Below are 13,422 nucleotides of genomic sequence, written 5' to 3'. Positions count from 1 at the left end.
TCCAACAATACTTAAAAAAAATTATTCACCATGATCAAGCAGGATTTATTCCAGGGATGCAAGAGTGGTTCAATATTTGCAAATCAATCCATGTGTTACTTCATGTTAAGAAGAGTAAGGATGGGGCACCTGGGTGGCTCAGTGGGTTAAAGCCTCTGCCTTCAGCTCAGGTCATGATCCCAGGGTCCTGGGATCGAGTCCCACATCGGGCTCTCTGCTCAGCAGGGAGCCTGCTTCCTCCTCTCTCTCTGCCTGCCTCTCTGCCTACTTGTGATCTCTGTCTGTCAGGTAAATAAATAAAATCTTTAAAAAAAAAAAAGAAGAGTAAGGATGAGAGACAGCTGGTCATCTCAATAGAAGCAGAAAAAGCATTTGACAAAATATAACATCTGTTTATGATAAAAAAAATATTCAATGAAGTGGGTTTAGAGGGTACATACCTCAGAATAATAAAGAATAATAAAGGGCATACATGAAAAACCCACAGCTAACATCATACTCAATGGTGAAAATATGAAAGTTTTTCCTCTAAGATCAGGAACAAGACAAGAATAGCCACTCTTACAGTTTTTATTCAACATAGTTCTGGAAGTCCTAGTTGCAGCAGTCAGACAAGAAAAGGAAATAAAAGGTAAGGAAGAAGCAAAACTGTCACTATTTGCTGATGACATGATACTATATATAGAAATCTCAGAAGACTCCACCCAAATCTTTTAGAATTGATAAATGAATTCAGTAAAGTTGTAGGATACAAAATTAATATGCAGAAATCAGTTGAATTTCTATACACTAATAATGAAAGAGAAATTAACAATCCTATTTACAATTGCACCAAAAAGAAAAAAATACTTAGGAATAAATTTGACTAAGGAGGTGAAAGGCCTATACTGTGAAAACTATAAGACATTGATGAAAGAAATTAAAGATGACACAAACCAATGGAAAGATAGTCCATGTTCATGGACTGAAAGAATTAATATCATCAGAATGTCCATAATACATAAAGCAATCAACAGATTCAGTGCAATCCCTATCAAAATACCAATAACATTTTTCATAGAACTATGGCAAATAATCCTAAAATTTGTATGGAACCCCAAGAGACTTTGAATAGCCAAAAAAGCCAAAAAGGTCTTAAGAAAGATGAACGAAGCTGGAGGTATCACAACCCCAGATTTCAAGATATACTACAAAGCTATAGTAATCATAATAGTATAGTACTGGCACAAAAGTAGACACATAGATCAATAGAATAGGATAAAGAGATCAGAGATAAACCTACACCTATATGGTCAATTAATTTTTATAACAAAAGAGGTAAGAATGTACAATGGAGTAAAGGCAGTCTTTTCAATAAAGAGTGCTGGGGAAATTGGACAATTAAATGCAAAAGAATAAAACTGGACTGCATTCTTACACTATACACAAAAATAAACTCAAAATGAATTGAAGACCTAACTATGAGACATGAAATCATGAAACTCCTAAAAGAAAACATGCCATAATCTCTTGGACATTGGCCTTAGCAACATATTTATGTATATGTTTCCTCAGGGAAGGGAAACAAAATAAAAAATAAACTATTGGGACTACATCAAGGTAAAAAGATTTTACACAGTGAAGAAAACCATCAACAAAACAAAAAGGCAACCAACAATGGGAGAAGATTTTGTAAATGATGTATTCAATAAGGGGTTAACATCTAAAATACGTATTTAAGCAACTCAACACTAAAAAAACCTAGTCTGATTTAAATATGGGTAGAGGATTGGTTCATGGGAAGAAATTTTTATTTTAGAGTATGAAAGTATTTGTATGGATGGAATCTCTTTGAATTATTTTATTTCATGAAAAACAACAGCATTTTGCAGTGAATAAAAATATACTGGTATAAACTAAAATATACTACATTTAAAAAAATAAAAATAAATAAAAATGGGCAGAGTACCTGAATAGACATTTTTCTAAAGAAGACATACAGATGGCCAACAGATACATGAAAAGATGCTCAACATCACTAATCAGCAGAGAAATGTAAATCAAAACCACAATGAGATACCACCTTACACCTGTCAGAATGGCTAAAATCAACAACACAAGAAAGTACAAGTATTGGTGGAGATGTGGAGAAAAAGGAACACATGTGCACTATTGGTGGGGATGCAAATGGGTACAGCTGCTGTAGAAAACAGTATGGAAGTTCCTTAAAAAATTAAAAATATAAATACCATATGATCCAGTAATTCCACTATTGGGTATTTACCCGAACAAAATGAAAACACTAATTTAAAATGATATATACACTCCTATGTTTATTGCCGCATTATTTCCAATAGCCAAGATATGGAAGCAACCCGTATGTTTGTTGATAGATGAATGGATAAAGATGTGGTGTAAATATACAATGGAATATTACAAATCCATAAAAAGGAATGAGATCTTGGTGGAACCTGGGTGTCTCAGTTGGTTAAGTGTCCTACTCCTGCTTTTGGTTCAGGTCATGATCTCTGTGTCATGAGCCCTGTGTGAGGCTCTGTGCTCAGCGGAGAGTCTGCTTGAGATTCTCCTCTCCTTCTCCCTCTCCTTCTGCCCCTCCCCCTGCTCACTTGCTCTTACACGCACTTTCTCTCTCTCTCTCTCAAAATAAATAAATAAAGCTTAAAAAAAAAAAGAATGAGATCTTGCCATTTGTGACAACGTGGATGGACCTAGTGGATTTTATGCTGAGTGAAAAAAGTCAGACGGAGAACAACAAATACCATATGATTTCACTTATATATGGAATCTAAAAGACAAAACAAATGAACAAACAAAAAGCAGACTTAAATACAGAGAACAAACTGGTGATTAGCAGAAGGGAGCTGGGTGGGGCGATGGGCAAAACAAGTGAAGGGGATTAAGAGGTACAGACTTCCAGTTATAAATAAGTCACAGGGATATAAAGTACAGCATAGGTAATATGGTCAATAATATTGTAATAATATTGTATGGTGACAGATGGGTGACCATACTTATCATGGTGAGCATTGAGTAAGGTATACAATTGTCAAGTCACTGCATTGTATACCTGAAACTAATATAACATTGTGTGTACTTCAATAATAAAATTATGGAATTTTTTATGGAATCATTACAAGCCTCCTATTAAAAATTAAACAAGTCCTGGGAATGTAATGTACAGTATGGTGACTATAGTTAATAATACCATATCACATACTTGAAAGTTGCAAAGAGTAGATCTTAAAAGTCCTTATCACAGGGCACCTGGGTGGCTCAGTCAGTTAAGTGTCCAGTTCTTGATTTTGGCTCAGGTCATGATCTTGATGAGGTCCTGGGATTGAGTCCTGCATCAGTCTCCACCCTCAGCACGGAGTCTGCTTGTCCCTCTCTTTCTGCTCTTCTGCTGCTCATGCCTGCTTTCTCTCTCTAATAAGTAAATAAATAAATAAATAAATTTTAAAAGTCCTTATCACAAGAAAAAAAATTTTTGTGATTGTGTTGTGGTGACAGATGCTAACTAGACTTATTGTGGTGGTCATTTTGAAATATTTACAAATATTAAATCATTATGTTGTACACCTGAAACTAATGTTATATATTAATTATTCTGTAATAAAAAAATGATGGAGTCATGAAGCTGATGGGACCTACAGATATCCTCTGACACAGCCTCTGCACTCAGGCAGGTAAATATTTAGCCTACTCAAATAAGTAGTTCTCTTATATCTTCTTTCAAGACAATTTTGATCATGGGGCACCTGGGTGGCTCAGTCAGTTAAACATCTGCCTTTGGCTCAGGTCATGTTCCCGGGGTCCTGGGATCCAGGACTGCATCAGGCTCTCTGCTAAGCAGGGAGTCTGCTTCTCCTTTTCCCTCTGCTTGCCACTCTACCTGCTTGTGCTCTCTCTGTCAAATGAAAAAACAAAATCATTAAAAAAAAAGACTATTTTGTTAGAAGGGAGGGGGATGGGAGGATGAGTGAGCGTGGTGATGGGTATTAAGGAGGCACCAATTGCATGGAGCCCTGGGTTTTATACACAAACAATGAATCATGGAACACTACCTCAGAAACTAATGATGTACTATATGGTGACTAACACAACACAATTTAAAAAAAGACTATTTTGACCTTTAGTCATGTTTCATCTCTACAGTCAAGATGTTCTTCATGTCCAACCATGAGTTTTCTTACAAGAAGAGTATTAATGGTGACCTTTCCTTTTTATTTTCATGGATAAAGATATATATGTGTGTATTTTATGCCTTGGCATTAAACGTTGAAATTGCTCTGAGTTGCCAATGCACTATGAGCTGTAGATACCTCCACAATCTCTCAGGTTTCTATTCTTTTGATTCCTGATCTCATCTTTTACTCCTATTTCCAATCCTGTTCCTGCCCTTTGAACTTATCTATCTATCTATCTATCTATCTATCTATCTATCTATCTATTTATTTGACAGAGAGAGATCACAAGTAGGCAGGGAGGCAGGCCGAGAGAGAGGGGGAAGCAGGCTCCCCACTGAGCAGAGAGCCCAAAGCGGGGCTCCATCCCAGGACTCTGGGATCATGACCCGAGCCAAAGGCAGAGGCCCAACCCACTGAGCCACACAGGCGCCCCAGCCCTTTGAACTTTTGAGGCATGTTTCATACATGTGTAAATCTTCAGACCAAAGATTGGGAGCCCTTGTTATGGCTTCTGGACTTGTATGGTATGGGTGAGATCATGAACATCATCATCAACATTTACTGAGCATTTATGTGTCAAGCACTGTTCCAGGACCTTTATGTTTATTATCCCATTTACACCTCACAAAAGCCATATCTTATAGGTTCTGCTGTTATCCCACCTTATAGAAGGGGAAGTGGAGATTTAGAGAGGTCAAGGAGCTTGCTTAATTTCACACAGCCAGTAAGGGCTAGAACCAGAATTTGAACTTATGTCTGATACTTGAGTCTTTGTTTTTAGTCCTTATGCTTTGCTGTCTCTCTATCGAGCCTTCGATAGAAGGTATATCTTATTTTATTCCAAAGGTAGAGACACACAGGAGACAGAATTAGACATGTCTTTCTATTAACCAAAATGGGAAAAAGGTGATCCAGAAGTTTTTTGTGAGGTTACATACATTGTCAGATGTTCTTTTGATTTCTATTTGGAATCAAGTTTCATTGGGTCTGGGTGACGAGGACTTTTGACCAAAAGCCCCACAAGACCCTGTGTAATTTGCAACCATATATGAAAAACAGATGAGGGTGCTTAAGCATGGTAACATAGCTAAATAGGGTTCACATAAAGTGTCCCAGTTGTCTCCTAAAGGGATTTTTAAGGTATGTCTGATAACTTTTTGTAGATATGGCTCAAAAGACTTTACTTTTGTGTTGAGACAGGGGTTCTCTCATTGTTTGCATTTTATCTAAATTCTTAAACTTTTTCTCTTCTGACCCTATATTAGTAAAAGTACTATTTTGCAGTCTCTGCAAGATTTTTAAATCCAGGGGGCTCCAGGGTGGCTCAGTGGTTTAGGCCTCTGCCTTCGGCTTGGGTCATGATCCCAGAGTCCTGGGATCGAGTCCTGCATCGGGCTCTCTGCTCAGCAGGGAGCCTGCTTCCTCCTCCTCTCTCTCTCTCTCTCTGCCTATTTGTGGTCTCTCTCTGTCAAATAAATAAGTAAAATCTTTAAAAAAAAAAAAAAAAAAGATTTTTGAATCCATAAACTGAAAAACATTTTTGAGATCAACACTCACAAAGATAAGCCATATGCTGGGCCATAAAAACACACCTTAATAAGTTAAAATAATTAAATTATACAAAGTATATTATTTGACTATAATGAAATTAAACTAAAATCAATAACAGAAAGATTGATTAGCAGGAACATCTCCACTCAGAAAATAAATAACATATTCCCTAAATAATTCATAGGCCAAAGAGGAAATATTGGGAAACTTTAGAAAATATTTTGAGGGACGCCTGGGTCACTCCATCCGTTAAGCGTCTGCCTTTGGCTTGGGTTATGATCCTAGGGTCCTGGGATTGAGCCCCTAGTTGGGCTCTCTGCTCAGCGAGGAGCCTGCTTCTCCCTCTGCCTGCTGCTCCCCCTGCTTGTGCGCTTTCTCTCTCTGACAAATCAATCGATCAATCAATCAGTCTTTTTTTTTTAAAGAGATTTTATTTATTTATTTGACAGACAGAGATCACAAGTAGGCAGAGAGGCAGGCAGAGAGAGAGGGGGAAGCAGGCTCCCCATTGAGCAGGGAGCCCAATGTGGGGCTCAAACCCAGGATCCTGAGATCATGACTTGAGCCGAAGGCAGAGGCTTAACCCACTGAGCCACCCAGGCGCCCCTCAATCAATCAGTCTTTAAAAAAATGTATTTTGAACTGAATGGAAATGAGAACACAAATAAAATTTGTGGCAGGTATCTAAAGCAGTGTTTAGATGGAAATCTAGACCCCAAAATGCTTAAAATAGAAAAGAGAAAATATCTGAAACCAATATTCTAAGCTTCTGCCCCCATCACTTCTCGGCCTTTTGGCTAAGATCAAGTCTAAGCTTCTGCCTTAAGAAAGTCGAAAAAGAAGAGCAAATTAAACCCAAAGAAAGCATAGAAAAGAATAAGGCACACAAATTGATAAAATTGAAAACAGAAAATCAATAGAGAAAAATCAATAAAACCAAAGCTGATTCTTTGAAGATTTGTAAAATTGACTAACCTCTGATTAACTGACAAAGAAAAGGAGGGAAGCACAAATGATTAACACCAAGAATGAAAGAGGGGATAACACTACAAACTCCACAGACAATAAAAGGACAAAAAGGGCACACTATGAATAATTCTATATACATAAATTCAACAATTTATTTTTTCTAAGATTTTATTTTTTTATTTTTTTAAGATAGTTTCCTTTCTTTTTTTTTAAGATTTTATTTTATTTATTTGACAGACAGAAATCACAAGTAGGCAGAGAGGCAGGCAGAGAGAGAGGGAAGCAGGTTCCCTGCCGAGCAGAGAGCCTGATTCGGGGCTTGATCCCAGGACCCTGGGATCATGACCTGAGCCGAAGGCAGAGGCTTTAACCCACTGAGCCACCCAGGTGCCCCTAAGATTTTATTTTTAAGTAATCTCTACAACCAACAGTGGGCTAGAACTTACGACACTGAGATCAAGAGGGCATACCATAAATTCAGCAATTTAGATGGTATGACGTAGTTGCTCAAAAACCACAAGCTACCAAAGTCACCCAAGAAAAAATAGCCTGAATAGTTCTACAACCATTAAATAAATTGATTCTGTAGTTAAAACTCTTTTGAAAAATAAATCCCAGGATTTAGATGGTTTCACTGGAGGATTCTACCAACCATTTAACAAAGAAATGACACGAATTCTATGCGCTCTCCTCCTGAAAACAGAAGAGGAAACACTTTTTGACACATTTTCTGAGACCAATATTATCCTGTCAATCCAGATATAAATAGTATAAGAATACTACAGACATTATAATATTATCCATGAACATAGTGCAAAAATCCTCAACAAAATATTAGCAAATTTAATCCAGCAGTATAAAAATAATAATATAGCATGACCAAGTGGGGTTATTCTAGGAATGCAAGACTGATTTAATATTCAAAAATCGAATCAGTTTAATCTACTCTATCAAGAGTCTAAGGGAGAGACTCCACATGAGCTTATCAACTGATTCTTTTTTTTTTTTTTTACAACATCCAGAATCCATTCATGATAAAAATTCTCAGTGCACTAGGACTAGAGGGAACGTCCTCAATCTGATGGAAGTTTAAAAAAAAAAAAGCCTTCAGCTAACATCACACTTAATGGTAAAAGACCCAATGCTTTCCTTTATGATTGGGAACAAAGCATGGATTTCCACTCTTTCCACTCCTATTCACCCATGTACTATACTGGAAGTCCTAGCTGGCACGATAAGGAAAGAAAAAGATATAAAATTGTCCCTAGTTAAAACACAATTTTCTATGTAGAAAATCCCAGCAATCCCAGCAAATCCCTACTCCTAGGACTAGTAACAGACTTTAGCAAGGTCACAGGATACAGGACACGTAAAAATCAATTGTGTTTGTATATACTAGCATTGATAATTAGAAACCAAAATTTTAAAAATATACCATTTACAATAGCTCTAAAAATGAAATAATTATGTATAAATCTAATAAAACATGCATTAATTTATATTTTTAAAGATTTATTTATTTATTTATTTGACAGAGTTAAGAGTGAGAGAGGGAACACAAGCAGGGGGTGTGGGAGAGGGAGAAGCAGGCCTCCCACTGAGCAGTGAGTCTGATGTGGGGCTGAATCCCAGGACCCTGGGATCATGACCTGAGCCGAAGGCAGACACTCAACGACTGAGCCACCCAGGTGCCCCATTGATCTATATTCTGAAATCTACAAACTGCCAATTAAAGAAATCAAAGACCTAAATAAATTGAGAGCTATACCATGATTATATATTGGAAGACTAAATATAGTAAAGTTGTCAATTTTACCCAAACCAATGTATAGATTTAATGCATTTGCAATAAAAATTCTAGAGGTATGTTTGTATGTATAGATAAGCGGATTCTAAACTTTATATAGAAAGCAAAGGAAATAGAATAGCCAAATAATTTTGAAAATAAAGAATAAAGTTGGATAAATTACACTACCCAATTTTAAGACTTACTGCAGGCATAACTTAGAGATGTGAATTTGTTTTCAGACCACTGCAATGAAGGAATATTACAATAAAGAGACATGATTTTTTGGTTTCTCAGTGCATATAAAAGTTATGTTTACAGTATACCGTAGTCAGTTAAGTGTGCAACAGTGTTATATCTAAATAAACAATGTACCTACTTTAATTTAAAAATATTGCTAAAGGGGCGCCTGGGTGGCTCAGTGGGTTAAAGCCTCTGCCTTCGGCCTGGGTCATGATCCCATGGTCCTGGGATTGAGCCCCGCATCAGGCTCTCTGTCCAGCAGGGAGCCTGCTTCCTTTCCTCTCTCTCTGCCTGCCTTTCTGCCTACTTGTGATCTCTGTCAAATAAATAAATAAAATCTTTAAAAAAAAATATTGCTAAAAAGTTCTAACCATCATTTGAGCTGTCAGCGAGTTCCTAATTTGCTAATAAAGACAAGTCACTGCTCACAGACTACCATAACAAATGCAATAACTAAAAATTTTGAAGTATTGCGAGAATTACCAAAATGTGATGCGGAGACATGAGGTGAGCAAATGCTATTGGAAAAACAGTGCCAGTAGACTTGCTTGATGCAGGGTTGCCCCAAATCTTCAATGTGTTTAAAAAAAAAAAAAAAAAAAAAGCTCTGTGAAGCGCCATGAAGCAAAGCACAATAAAATGAGGTATGCCTGTATAAGGCAGTTCTAAAGAATTTTAATTATGTGTCTGGGCATGGATTTCTTTGGATTTATCTTGTTTGTGTTTTCCTGAGCTTCTTGAATCTGTAGGTTTATATCTTTTGCCAGTTTTAGAAGTTTTCATTCATTATTTCTTTAGATGTTTGTTCGGTACCCTACTATACTCTTGAATCTATCTACTGAGCTTTAAAAACCTTCTTTCCTTTTTTTTTTTTTTCAGTTCCAAAATTTCTATTTTGTTTTTCTTTCTATTTTCTATTTCTTTGAGTTTCTGTATCATTCTATTTGTTTCAAATTTTGCCTTTTTTCATACAAGTTGAGATTTTCCTAGTTCTTCATATGCTGAGTAATTTTGAATTCTATCATGCAAATTTTAAATATTACGAGTGTCTAAGTCTTGTTGAAATCCATGGAGAATGTTGATATTTTTGTTGTAGCGGACCATCTACTCAGTTGGGTTTGGGGTTGCAAGTTTTGACCAGATACCTGTGGATTTTGCTTTCATGTCAGTTCCATTTTCAAAGCCTTTGCAATGTTATTTGTATCTATCCTGCCTGGTGGCCAGCATGAAATTGGGCCGTGGTCTACTCTGGAGTTCCTCTCTGAGATGCACATCTGGGTCTGATCCACATATGCGCAGCTTAGTAGTGAGCCCAGGAATTTATAAACAACAAGTTTTGGGACCAGGTCACTTGGCCAGGCTCCTTCTTCTCGCCCATATTTCCTAGACTTTCTGGTTTTTTGAGGCTTCTTTTTTGGTCCTTTGGCCAGTAAACTGGCCTTCATTAGTTCATTCTGCTGTGCATTTCCTGAAGCTCTGCTCACATGTGCGGCCAAGTGATAGGAGGACAGAGAGAGGACTAACAGTAGTGTTTTCTCCAGACTCTTGGGACCACTGCTCCTCTGACCTTCCCTCAGTGTTTAGCTGCCCTTGGGTCCCCCACTATTGGTGCTACTGCTGCCTTCCTTATGGAATTGCCTGGGGTCTTAGGTATGAGAGAACAAAGGCAAGACAAAACAATAGAAAAGAGAAAAGAAAAAAGAAAAAAGGGAACAGAAAAATGGGATTTATTCCATTGTCTCTGGGTGTTAGGAGACTACTTTCCCATGCCTTGAACCTGAACTAGAGGGCTTCTCCTAGCTGAAAGCCTCTAGTTAGGATCTCTGTTGAAAGCAACTTTATACATCTGTACTGAGATTAGGATTAAAGGGGTACCATATTCTCAACAGAGTGTGTATTGGATAGGGCTAGTAGCCGAGATAGGAGAAATGAGAAAGTACGAGAGTAAGCAGGTGTGCCTCCAGCACCCCCTCTAACTTAACTCTCTTGACAAACAGTTTCTCATTCTGACAAGTAATGGCTCCAGCTGTGTGTCTGCTAGAGCGTTCAAGGGCTAATGGATGTTGGTATGTGTTTATTGAAAGAGGTGGCTAGTATTCATCAGAGTTGATGGTAAATGAATGTTTATTTTTACTTTCTTCCTTGTCTGTGAAATATCAGACATAATGAGATTCGGATATAGCAGGCTTATAAATATGAGTAGGGGTGAATGTCCCTTCTCTCTCAACTGAAAAATTTCATTTTGTAATTATCAATCTTCATTGCAGAAAGAGTGTCATTATTGGCTTTCCCTCCCTTCTATTTAAGGGAATACAGAGTATGGGGTAGAGCTAACTTAATTACTTCAAGGTTAATTAATTGCCTCCAGACTTGGGTGCCTTTTACTTACCTTCCCCCAAGTCATCTCAGCAACCCCCTGTGTGAGTCAGAGAGTGGCCACAGGCACCAGAAGCCCCCATGCTGAGATGAGCCTTGCAGCTGATTTGAAAGCTTGGTATGGACACAGAAGGCCATAGTCATCTACACTTCCAGCCTACCTGGTATTGCCTGAATAAAGAATTCTTGAGTCATTTGTCCAAGCTGAAAGGGCTTGGTGCAGGGGTGGGGGAGTGTCCTTATATCCATGGAGAAACTTAGATGGGGGCCCAATCTCTTCATTATACCAATGGAGGAACTGACCTGTTGAAGATCACATGAAAGTCAATTGCAGCTCTGAGCATAGAACACTGTCTTTGACTTCCTGTCTGTCCTTTGCTCTTTCTACTACACTTTCCAAAGACTTTTAGGGGAAACCAAGTGCTATAAGTGTGTGATCCCTGGGATAACAGGTGATAAGTTAGTAACAAGACCAGATAGTGGCTTAGGCTTCTCAAAGTAGCAAACTTAGGACTTCACAACATTAAGGAGAGTCTCATCACTCTTGATGGGAAAGATAAGAGAGGATATCAAGCTCTAATAATTCTCACTACCCCTCGGTAAGATAGGAAATTGTTGTTCCCATTTAACTAAGGAGGAAACTGAGGCTCAGTTGTACTTAAGTCCAAGTCACAGGGTAAAATTCGAAGTCTGAATTAGAACTTAAATTTGTTGACTCTTCTTGTGTTTCATTCATGGGTCCATTTCTGATTCTTGTGGTAAAGTTGGGTTTTATTAAAAGAACCAGATACCACAGCTGGTCATAAGCAGGGTATAAAAATAGTTTTATAGAACCTTCTATATAGAATATTATTCCCAATTTGTTTAATAAATACTAGTCAGATGATATTTATGAGCTTTTTTACTGACCTTTTAAATAATTTATTAGATCTATATATAGACAAAACTAAAGAGTATGAAGGGAGTGAGCCTGCCTTGTGTTGTTGAAAGAGCATTGAAGGATTGTGATACTAAGTGAATCAGTTAATCTCTGGGTCTTGGGCTCCCCTCTGAATGATTTGGGATCTTTAGGGTTTAGCCTAGCTCTGAAATTTTGCACTTTTGTGATTTGTGCTTGCTTGGTATTTTCTTCTAAACTTTTAATTCTCCCTTGGTGCATCATACTTCCCTTACATTAAATGTGTGTGTGCATATGTATATGGGTGTGTAGGGAATGAGGGAACAACTTAATAAAATTACTGTTCTGAGTTGCTTACCTATGTATATCACAATTTAACAGCAAAGTCTCTAAAAATTCTGAGTGACTCTTTTATTAAAAAGGCTATTTTCTGAAGGACAAATGTGGTGATAAGTGAACAAATATTAGACAAGCAGTAATTTATGAACTATCTCCTCAAAACAAAGCAAAACCATATAGAACCCCCAATGCCGCTCAGTATTCTAGTAATTCTGATGGATAAGTAGGAATTGTCTAATATTTATTTTTTTCCTTCTATTTTTCTTCTTCTACCAGTGGAGAGAGGTCTTACAGCTTTTCCCTTGACATTCTCAGGATTTGAAAATATCAAGTATTTACAAAAACGAGCACCTATAAGAAATCACCCCAAAGAGAGAATTCTGGCCTATTTACACATGGGGAATAAAGTAATGGAGTGAGAATCACACACTGTAAGTGTGTGTGTGTTTGTGTATCTTAAACATCTTTTTATTTTAGGATAGTTCTAGATTTACAGAAAAATTACAGAGATAGTATGAAGAGTTCCTATATACACAATGCTTATTTTCCCATTATTAACACAATTTTTTAACCAATACTGACATACTACTATCATCAATGTCCATACTTTATTCAGATGTTCTTAGTTTTTACATGAAATCCTTTCTCTATTCCAGGATCCCATCCAGAATACCACATTTCACTTAGTCATTATGTCTCCGTAGGCTCCTTATGGCTTGCGAGTTTCTCAGACTTTCCTTGTTTTTGATGACTTCGCAGGAAAGGAAAAATAATTTTCTCTTAATCCTTCTGGGTTCTTGGCTGAGATCCCCGACCCCATAATAAAATACAGATTAACAGGAGAAAAATAAACAGAAGTTTGATAACATGTGTACCTTCTGCATACATGGAGATACTCAGGAAAACTGAGTGACTTCTAGAAATGGCCCAAGCCACCACCTTAAATACCATATCCAGCTAAATACAAAAGATGCTGGTGGTCATGGAGGGGTGGACAAGGCAAGTTATGGGAGGTTTTTAGGCAAAGCAGTAAACAAGGGGATGGTTGTTATGCAGGTTTAAGTCCTCACCTT

This window comes from Lutra lutra, chromosome X, assembly GCF_902655055.1.
Source record: "Lutra lutra chromosome X, mLutLut1.2, whole genome shotgun sequence".
Lineage (NCBI taxonomy): Eukaryota > Metazoa > Chordata > Mammalia > Carnivora > Mustelidae > Lutra > Lutra lutra.
This window is presented reverse-complemented; position numbering follows the sequence as displayed.